Here is a 9,694-nt window from a genome sequence, read left to right as displayed (position 1 = left end):
AACTGCCTCTAACGAGGCCCCACATCCTAAAGGTTTAACCACTTCCCAATAGCGCTTGGGGAGCAAACCTTCAACACATGGGACTTAGAGGATTTACAACTTATGTCACAAAAATATTAACCCTGGTTTCATTATGACTTGACAGCTGATTTTGAATAATTCAGTCAGTGGTAGAATCCTCTGGGAGGAAATTGTTTCTTCTTTTATTGACCAATGGCCTAGTTAGTTTCAGCTGTCAGTTTGATACAGCCTAACATCATCTGACAAAGGATTGAGGGATTGAGAATATTAAGAAGATCACTTTGGCCTTTGGATATGACTTTGGAAGATTGTGTTGGTTTTTAATTGATGTAGGGAGGCTCAGTCCACTGTAGACAGCACTATTCCCTGGGCTCTCTTAGAAGGCTGTCTAAGCATGGTCTGTGAGTGAGGATGCAACAGCATTCCTCTATGGATTTTGTTGTACTTCCCTGGCTGTGAGGGAGTTTCTTAGTGATAATGCCGTATGGAATAATAAGCAGGTCTGCCCTCAGATTTCTGCTTGATTTCAAGCTCTGACTTCTCTCAGTAATAGACTGTGACCTGGAAGTGTAAGCCAAATAAATGTTCTTCTCGTCTAAATTACTTTTGGTCAGATTATTTTATCACAACAAGAGAGATGAACCTAGAAAAAAAACTTGGATGTATCAAAACCAACCAATTCAACTGTATATTTCTTTAGTATTTACTCTAATGAGTGAAAGAATCCTTTGTTTCTTTGACATCTGAAAGTTGGAGTCATTAAATTGTATTTAGAAAAGCAAAATACAAACAAACAAACAAAACCCAGAAGCCAGGCGATGGTGGCGCACGCCTTTAATCCCAGCACTCAGGAGGCAGAGGCAGGTGGATCTCTGTGAGTTTGAAGCCAGCCTGGTCTACAAGAGCTAGTTCCAGGACAGGCTCCAAAGCTACAGAGAAACCCTGTCTCAAAAACAAAACAAAGCAAAAAGCAAAAAAAAAATATTTAGATCTTCTGGGAAGAATTAATTCACAGAAAAAATAAAAAACTAGGAATCTGGAAGGATTGTTTTTCCATTTCAGCATGTATCTGTGACTTTGAGAGAAGGTCTCAAGGCTGAAGAGCCAAAAGAAAGACCAATGGCAACCTAATTCCATCCATTCCAAAAAAAGCAACCTGTTTTGACTGAAGTGTTCACCCAAGAAAGAGAGAGTAGCTCCCAAAAATCAAAGGGCTCTACTAAGTTTGGGAAAAGCAGGCCACCATGAGTTCTGACCCAGATTTACAGTACCAGGCATGTATTTCGTCCTGTGGAGTGGGTTTTAAATTTAAAAAGAAAGTGGCTGGTTACTACCCTATTGTTTGTGCCACTATTGTACTCATGGGAATATTTTTTCATGCCAGTTATTGCTATAGTCCACACAGCTTGCAGTTGGGTAAGACTGTTTCATTCCTTAAGCAGCCTACTTGGAATCTTCCAGTACGATAAAAGCTAACTAGCAGGGAGGAAACTTCCTGGTCAGTACCAGTTTGATTATTCCATGTCCTGTGACCAAAGTGGGAAATTGATATGGGAAAAAGATGGACAGAAAGGGCAGAGAAGTTGAGGAGAAGCACAACCAATTTCAAGGTTGTCTTTAAAAGCCATATGAAATCCTATTATTTAATAAGTCACACACACACACACACAGAGTTACTTGAGTTATCCAAACAGAAGTTAATGCTCTTTTAAGAAGTCATAAGTTCCCAAATAACAACCCCAGGTATGGGATATCATCTTTCAAGTTGTTGGGCAGAGGTGTCTTGGAGACTTCCCCCAGGAAACAAAAAACAATACAGGCTATTTCCAGTGCTCTTGGTTGCCTATCAAAACTTTAGGGCAAGAACCTATTATTGAAAAGATTGTTTTAAGGAATTAAGACTAGCAAATAAATATATAGAAAAAGATACTCCACATGACTTGTCATCAGGCAATTGAAAATGAAAAATATGAGATACTAGTACATTTTTATCACATTCTCTAGATCCAGAAAACTGATAGTGCCTAGTGCTGGCAAGAAAACAAAACAAGGGGAACTTGCACTCATTGCTGTTTAGAATGTGAAAAGGTATAGCCACTTTCAAAGATAGGTTAGAAATTTCTAACAGAATGAATGTATTTTTTTGCCATACGATTTAGCAATTTAATTCCATGGTTTTTAACAAAGGAATTGAGAAACTTATATGAAAGCCTGCACAGGTAAATGCTTAGTTTAGCAGGTTTATTAATAACTTCTAAAACTTAGAAGCAACCAAGATGTCCTTCAGTAGGTGAATGGATAAATAAAGGATTCTGCAGCCATATATTAGAATATAATTTAGCACCCAAAGGAAATGAGCTATCAAGACAAAAATACATGGAAAACTCCTACTGCATGTTGCTAAGTAAAAGTTGACAGTATAACGAAAGTACATATTGGTATCAGACATGGTGTTGCAGACTTGAAATCCCAGCTTTTGGGAGACTGAAGCAGGAGGATCATGAGTTTGAGGTCAGAGTGGGCTATAAACAGTAAATTCCAGGCCAGCCTAGGCTTATGTTTGGGAACCTCTAGGCCACAGGTGTGGATCTATTGCTATTGTTTTGCTAACTGAAGTAGTATCAAACTACCCTAAAACATTATGGGGGTAACCAACCACTTTCTGGTTGGATTTAAGGCCCACTTCATGAGAGGAAACACATACTTGGTTCTGTTAATCTGGCCAAGAACCCATGTTTGGGAACATCATAGGACCTGGAAGTGAGTCTACTACTACTATTTTGCGAAATGGACATGCAATCAAACTTCTCGCTAAATTTGTATCTCTGATTCTGCAGATTAGTACAGTTCTATGTTGAAATTCCTCTCTCAAAAAATGAAAACAAAAATAAACAACTCAAATTAAATGAAAAGATTTTACTTTATGAAATTCCAGGAAAGGTAAGACTATGAGAACATATGCAAATGGAGACAGTGAAATAATGAGTGGTTGTTAGGGGTTCCAGTGGGGGAATGATGAAAAAGCAGCACACAGAGGATGTTAAAGATACTAGGACTATGATGACAAGACTCTAATGAATAATTCATATCATTATAAACTTGCATGATAACACAGAATGTACCAAGACCAAACTCTAATATAAACCATGAACTCGGGTTAATACTGATGTGTTTAATAGGTTTACTAGTTGTAACAGATGTAGCACTCTGGTGGGAGATAGTGATGACTGGGTGGAGGAAAAGGAAACTGTGGGAACTCTGCATTCCTTGTATTTTTGATGTGAACCTAAAATGAACTAAAATAAGTCATTTTAAAAGATAATTAGCACCTTAGTTAAATGTCTGTGATATAAAACTAATTTTAAAGCTGTAGGTGTGCAGTTAAGAGGACATCTTAATGCTTTTTAATTATTGAAAATCTGCTTTGGTTATTCCATTAATTCCATCCTACTCTTTCTGCCTCTTTTTGGATTATGATCTCACATAGCACTGCTGTCATAGTTGGGATTTAAGTAACTTTGAATCTTTCATCAATCTAAATCTTGTACATCTACCAGGGAAGAAGATGTTGGGAGGCAAGAAAGAAAAGAATGTTGTATTGCCACCCTGCTAGCTTAACCCAAGAAATAACCGCACATAAATTGTATTCATTTAAACACTGCCTGACACTTTAGTTCTAGCCTCTTATTGGCTAACTCTCACATCTTGATTCAATCCATTTCTAATAATCTGTATGTCACCATGAGCTCATGGCTTACTGGGAAAGATTCAGCATGTCTGCCCTGGCAGCTTCATGGCGGGCGGCTCTCTGCCTCTACCTCTTTTCTCCCAGCATTCTGTTCTGTCTACTCCACCTATCTAGCTGCTGTCCTATCAAAAGTCCAAGGCAGTTTTCTTTATTCAACCAATGAAAGCAACACATAGAAAGAAGACCCTCCTACACCAAGAGAGGAGAAGAAAATGAAAGAAAGAGGATGAGGAGGGAGAGGAGCAGGAACAAGCCAGAGCACAAGCTTTGTGAAAAAGTGGAAATTCTTCAGTTTCATGTTCACTATATCTTGACCAATTGTGGGTTCTTTGTTAATCATCATTTACTACAAAAAGAAGCATCTCTGATGAGATTTGAGGTATACACTAATCTACAGGTATAATGAGTTATTACGAGTCAGTTTAAAACCAGGCTGTGGTGGCAAACATCTTTAATCCCAGCACTTGGGAGGCAGAGGCAGGCGGTTCTCTGTGAGTTAGAGGTCAGCCTGGTCTGCAAGAGCTAGCTTCATGACAGCTAGGGCTGTTACATATAGAAACTCTGTCTCAAAAAACAAGAACAAAAAAGTGTCAGTTTAGAGCTTCAGAGATGCTTTGGAACATTCTAATTTCACTTAATTTTGTAACCTTGTTTCTTTTTATAGCTGAGGTCTGGACTACCACCCCAGGGTTGAGAAAGCAGGAGACACGGTTCATATCCTGTGTCTTCCCTCGGCAGCCAGTAAAGCAGCCACAGAGCAGCCACCATGATGATTCTAGCATGTTCTTGAGTCCTTGAGTGCACATGACCAGTCTTCAATGAGAAGTGTCACATCTATCTGCAACCAGCCATGTTAGCCTTGACTCCTGATGCTTTATGTGTGTTGCTCCATGTGTTTCTGTGCCTACTTGAACTCCTGGCTGTGAAGTTGGACTTTATCTAAGGAAGCACTGGCAATAACTCTAACTGCAGCACGCCAGCCTGTTATCCCATCCTCCGGAAGTGGTCCTGCTCGCCAACACCACAGAACCAAGACGGAGCACCATGGTGGAGAAGGGTTCAGACCACTCCTCGGACAAGTCCCCATCCACCCCAGAGCAGGGTGTGCAACGCAGTTGCTCTTCACAATCTGTTTGAAGTGGTGGCAAAAATTCCAAGAAAAGTCAGAGTTGGTACAGTGTGTTAAGCCCCACTTACGAACAGTGAAGTGAAGACTTCAGAAAGCTCTTTAATCAACTTCCAGACATGGAGCGCCTCATTGTTGATTACTTATGTGCACTCCAAAGAGACATTCTTTTTCAGGGCTGACGACTCTACCTCTCATAAAAGTGGATCTGCTTCTACAGCAACATCTTCTGATGGGAAACTTTGCTGAGAGTCTGTTTGAAAGATATCTGCGCCATGACTAAAGAGAAAACAGCTCGCCTCATTCTCAATGCCATCCAAGTCTGTACTGATTCAGAAAAGCACTGTCTTACTTCATCTGGGGCATGGAAAAGACATACATGGTGATGCTGCAGCTCTGACAGAATGCTCTCCATGAAAAGAGAGCATCTTCCTATGCTCCAAGGAGCTCTGGCACTTTGTCTACCAAATGAGCTGGGTCTCACCAGTGACGGTGAGGACAATGTGCCTCCAGATGATGACTTCAACATGGTGGGCTACTCTGAAGAGACTGCTGTAGAAGAGAATGAAGTGAATGACAGCTCCTCCAAAAGCAGCATAGACACCAAGCCTGACACCAGCCCACAGCTACCCAAGAAGTCCATCACCAACAGCACACTGACCTCTATGTGAAACAGTGAACCCCCTGTCTTGTTTGATTGCTCGCTGCTGGAGGAAGAGGTGATGGAGGGTGATGGGTCCCATACACCATCAGCCACTACACCCTCACCTATGTGGCTCGGAACAAGAGTCGACTCAGGGTTTCCACAGAGCTCCACTATCGAAAACAACCCTGGGGCTTTGTAAAAACTTTCATTGAGAAGAACTTCTGAAATGGGTTGGGGGACTACTTCTGCCATTTAGAGTCTGAGATAACCAAAACAGAGAGTACCTACCTGGCTGAGATGTACAGTCACCCCAGGAGAAGGACAATAATAAGTCTTCAGCAGTATGGAGGAGGAAGGGCCCCATATGCCCACCTGCGGGTACCTGGAAGAAGTGATGAGCCCCTTTACTACACCTACTGAAGATGTGGGCCACGGGATCTAGAATGTGGCAGGTTCCATGCAAACGCGGCATATCACCGAGGACACTCCCAATGGTTTTCACCTGCAAGGTGTTTCCCAGTTGCTGCTGGTTATCAGCTGTGTTCTGGTGCTGCTGGTCATCCTTAACATGATGCTCTTTTGCAAGCTGTGGATGCTGCAATACACCTCACAGACCATCCCTGCCTGGCAGGGTCTCAGGCTCCAGGAAAAGTTACCCCAGTTACAGACAAAATGGGCCCAGCTATTAGAATCCCAACAAAATTACCATGATACTGAACTCCAGAAAGTGGAGGGAGATCATTAAATCCTCAGTGATGGTCCTGAACCAGATGAAGGACTCACTCATCAACCTTCAGAATGGCATCAGGTCCCAAGACTTCATATCTGAAAGTGACAAGAAGAGGAACCGGTATCATTGACAAGGCAGGAGCAGGGGTGGTTGCAAGAGGCCTGTGCAGTACATGTACATAGACCATATATATATGATCAGTTTAATACTGTGCCCTGATGGAGGAAGGTCATTGGTTAAAAAAATAAACTGCCTTGGCCCATTTTATTGGTTAGAACATAGGTGGGTGGAGTAAACAGAACAGAATGCTGTGAGGAAGAGGAAGTGAGCTCAGAGACGCCATGCTCCCCTCTCCCGTGCAGACGAGATAGCTCTGCTCTCTGAGGCAGACGCGATTCAGCTCTGACCCAGGATGGACGTAGGCTAGAATCTTCCTGGTAAGCGCACCTTGGGGTGCTACACACATTATTAGAAATGGGCTAGTCCAGGTGCGAGAGTTAGCTGAGAAGAGGCTAGATATAATGGGCCAAGCAGTGTTTAAAAGAATACAGTTTGTGTGTTGTTATTTCGTGGTATAAGCTAGCCAGTGGTGGGAGCAGGGTGGGATGAAAAGCAGGCCCGCAGCTCCCACAACAGTGCCCATTTAGCAAGAGTAAATAGGCAGCACAAATTTGACTTGGTGGGTTATTTTTAAAAAGCAAATGAAAGGGCATGAAGTTGGGAGATTAGGGTGTGTGTGGGAGGAGTTAAGAGGAGGAATAGATTTCGAAGATAATTCATTCATTCATTTCACATTGTATGTATGAAGCATTCCTGACTCTGAAATGATTTCTTGAGTTCAGTGTCTCAGAACTAGAATAATTGACTTGGCAGCATGAAAAGTCATTTACAAGTGAAGTGTGATGAGGCAGATCTTCATTTGATGCTAGAAATGTCTTCCATAAATCTAGCTTATTAAAACAATGATTCTCATACTATTTAGGCAATTTCCAAATGAGATGGTCATAAAATTGTTATGAAATATTAAAGTCTATTCTCTGTTGATGATAGTGATGCAAATATGTGAGTCACATGATCATCAAAATGGATAAATGTTGAATATGTAAATATTTCTTCATATTATACGCAAACAGATTACTTGCTTTAATTTTTCTAAGTCTTTTTTAATGAGGAGAGACATCCTTTGTATTTAGGAGTGTGATATTCATCTTTTTACATTTGTTTTAGGATGAAGAATCTGTATAATATGCATTCCTAGATTCAGCAATAGAAACTCTTGGGTTTCTATTGCTGTGAAAAAAACACCATTACCAAAAGAAAGTTGAGGAGAAAAAGGATTTGTTTGGCTTGTACTTCTATATAACATCATGTTCCATTACTGAAGGAAGTCAGGACAAGAACTCAAACATGGCAGGAACCTTGAAGGCAAGAGCTGATACAGAGGCCATGGGGGAGGTGCTGCTTATTGCTGTCCAGTAGAGAAGTAATCAACAGTTCTCTTATAATAGCAGAAAAAGGAGAGAATACATATAGATACAGTTTGAAAAGATCAAAGTGGCAATTTTAAAGCATTGGTCATGTTTTATCTTTAGTAACCTCTACATCATTAATATAAATAAATATGAGACTATTACTTGGTAAATTGAAGACACTTCTGGTGAACTTGAGTTCTTGTCCCTTCTTTGCTCAGGTTGAGTTATTGTAAGTTATTTCCATGGCAACTTCTGCCTAGGCCTTCACTCTAGAGAGCTTGCTCTGATGAAAGTCAAACGTGCTGTGAGGCAGCCTCATTGATGGGCTTTTAGGAAAGGCGAGGAACTCATTAAACCTCATTGCCTCTTCTCTTCAGCTATTTTATAGTCATCCAGAAACAAGCACTCAATCACCATACTAATTTTTGTAGGCTGGTTCATTTTTGTCAACTTGACACAGACTAGAATCACCTGGGAAGAGGAAACCTTGGCTGAGGAACTGCCTTTGTCATATTGACCTGTGAACAAACCTATGGGGGACATTTTCTTGGTTACTGATTAATGTGGACAGGCCTGGCCCACTGTGAGCAGTGCCATTCCTGGGTAACAGTCCTGGATTGTTTAAGAAAATAAGCTGGTTAGGTCATGAGGAGCAAGCCAGTAAGCAGTTTCTACATTAGTCTCTGCCTCACTTCCTGCCTTGAATTCTTGACTTCACTTTCCTCATTAATAGGCTATAACCTATAAATCAAATAAGACTTTTCTTCCCCCAAGCTGTTTTTGGTCAGTATTTTCTCATAGCAACAGAGAAGCAAACCAGGACACTAATGAAACACAAGATATTTAGGGTGATGTCAGGAATGGTTAGTAGCTGGTTAGGTCTAGAACAGCCACATTAAGAAGCTTGATATAGAAGTATATGTTGCCCACTCCTCAGGCAGACTGCTACCAACTATTGTATTTTAAAACATTCACAGAACGACTAGAAAGATAGCCCAGCAGTTAAGAGTACTTACTACTCTTACAGAGGACCCATGTTTGGCACCTTACAGCTAATTACCTGTTTTTCCAACTCTGTGGATATCTGACCACTCTGATCTCTGTAGGCACTGGCACTCAAATGCACATACCCACATGCACACACACATAATTAACAGATAAATCTAAAACATTCACAGAAATTCTTGGATAGTGCATATACTGAAATGGAGTCTATTTTCTGGCCCTTGATGACTTGCTTCTAAAGAACAGAATGTGGAAGTGACACTGAGTAACTCTTAACACTGGATTGGAAAAGGCGATGCAACTTCTCCCAGGTTCTTTCTCCTTTGTGGAATGACAGCCTTGGGGTCCTGCAAATTTCATGAAAGAAGTGTGACTGCCTGAAGGCTGCCATGGTCGAGAGGCCACATAGAGCTGGAAAGACTTGCTCAAGGAGCTCTTGCTGTCTGCAAGCTTTGTGAGACTTTGTAACTGTATTAATTATTTTTCTGTCGCTGTGTTAAAAAAAATGATGAATGACAACTTAAGAGTTTATTTTGGCTTATAGTCTTAGAGGGAGAATAGTCCATGATGGTAGAGTATGGCAGCAGATAGTAGACATAGTGGCAGGAGTGGGAGCTCATATCTTGAACAGTAAACATAAAGTAGAGAGGGCAAGCTGCAAGGAAGGTAATGCCTTAAGCTCTTAAAGGCCTTCCCCAGTGACGGTTCCTCTATCAAGTAAATACCAACTCCCCAAACAGTGTCACCACCTGGAGACCAAGTATTCATATCTCAAGATTATAGGGTACGTTGTTCATTCGAACCAAACTAACACCAACTACCAGGATTATGAGTTCATATTCTCTTTCCTTTTGACGAATCTGCTAGACCAGTGAGTTTTTCTTCTATATCCTACCCAACACATGTATTTGTTGATTAAAAAGGAGATCCAGAAGGCCTTTTCTGC

At 41.1% G+C, this 9,694-nt stretch overlaps 1 pseudogene; it reads left to right on the top strand.

The window, feature by feature from the left end:
- Positions 1-4,798: 4,798 nt before the first annotated feature.
- On the top strand, positions 4,799-6,401 carry LOC142840892 (protein Aster-B pseudogene; annotated as a pseudogene).
- Positions 6,402-9,694: the final 3,293 nt, after the last annotated feature.

Source organism: Microtus pennsylvanicus, chromosome X (assembly GCF_037038515.1).
Source record: "Microtus pennsylvanicus isolate mMicPen1 chromosome X, mMicPen1.hap1, whole genome shotgun sequence".
In the NCBI taxonomy this organism is placed as follows: domain Eukaryota; kingdom Metazoa; phylum Chordata; class Mammalia; order Rodentia; family Cricetidae; genus Microtus; species Microtus pennsylvanicus.
This window is presented reverse-complemented; position numbering and strand designations above follow the sequence as displayed.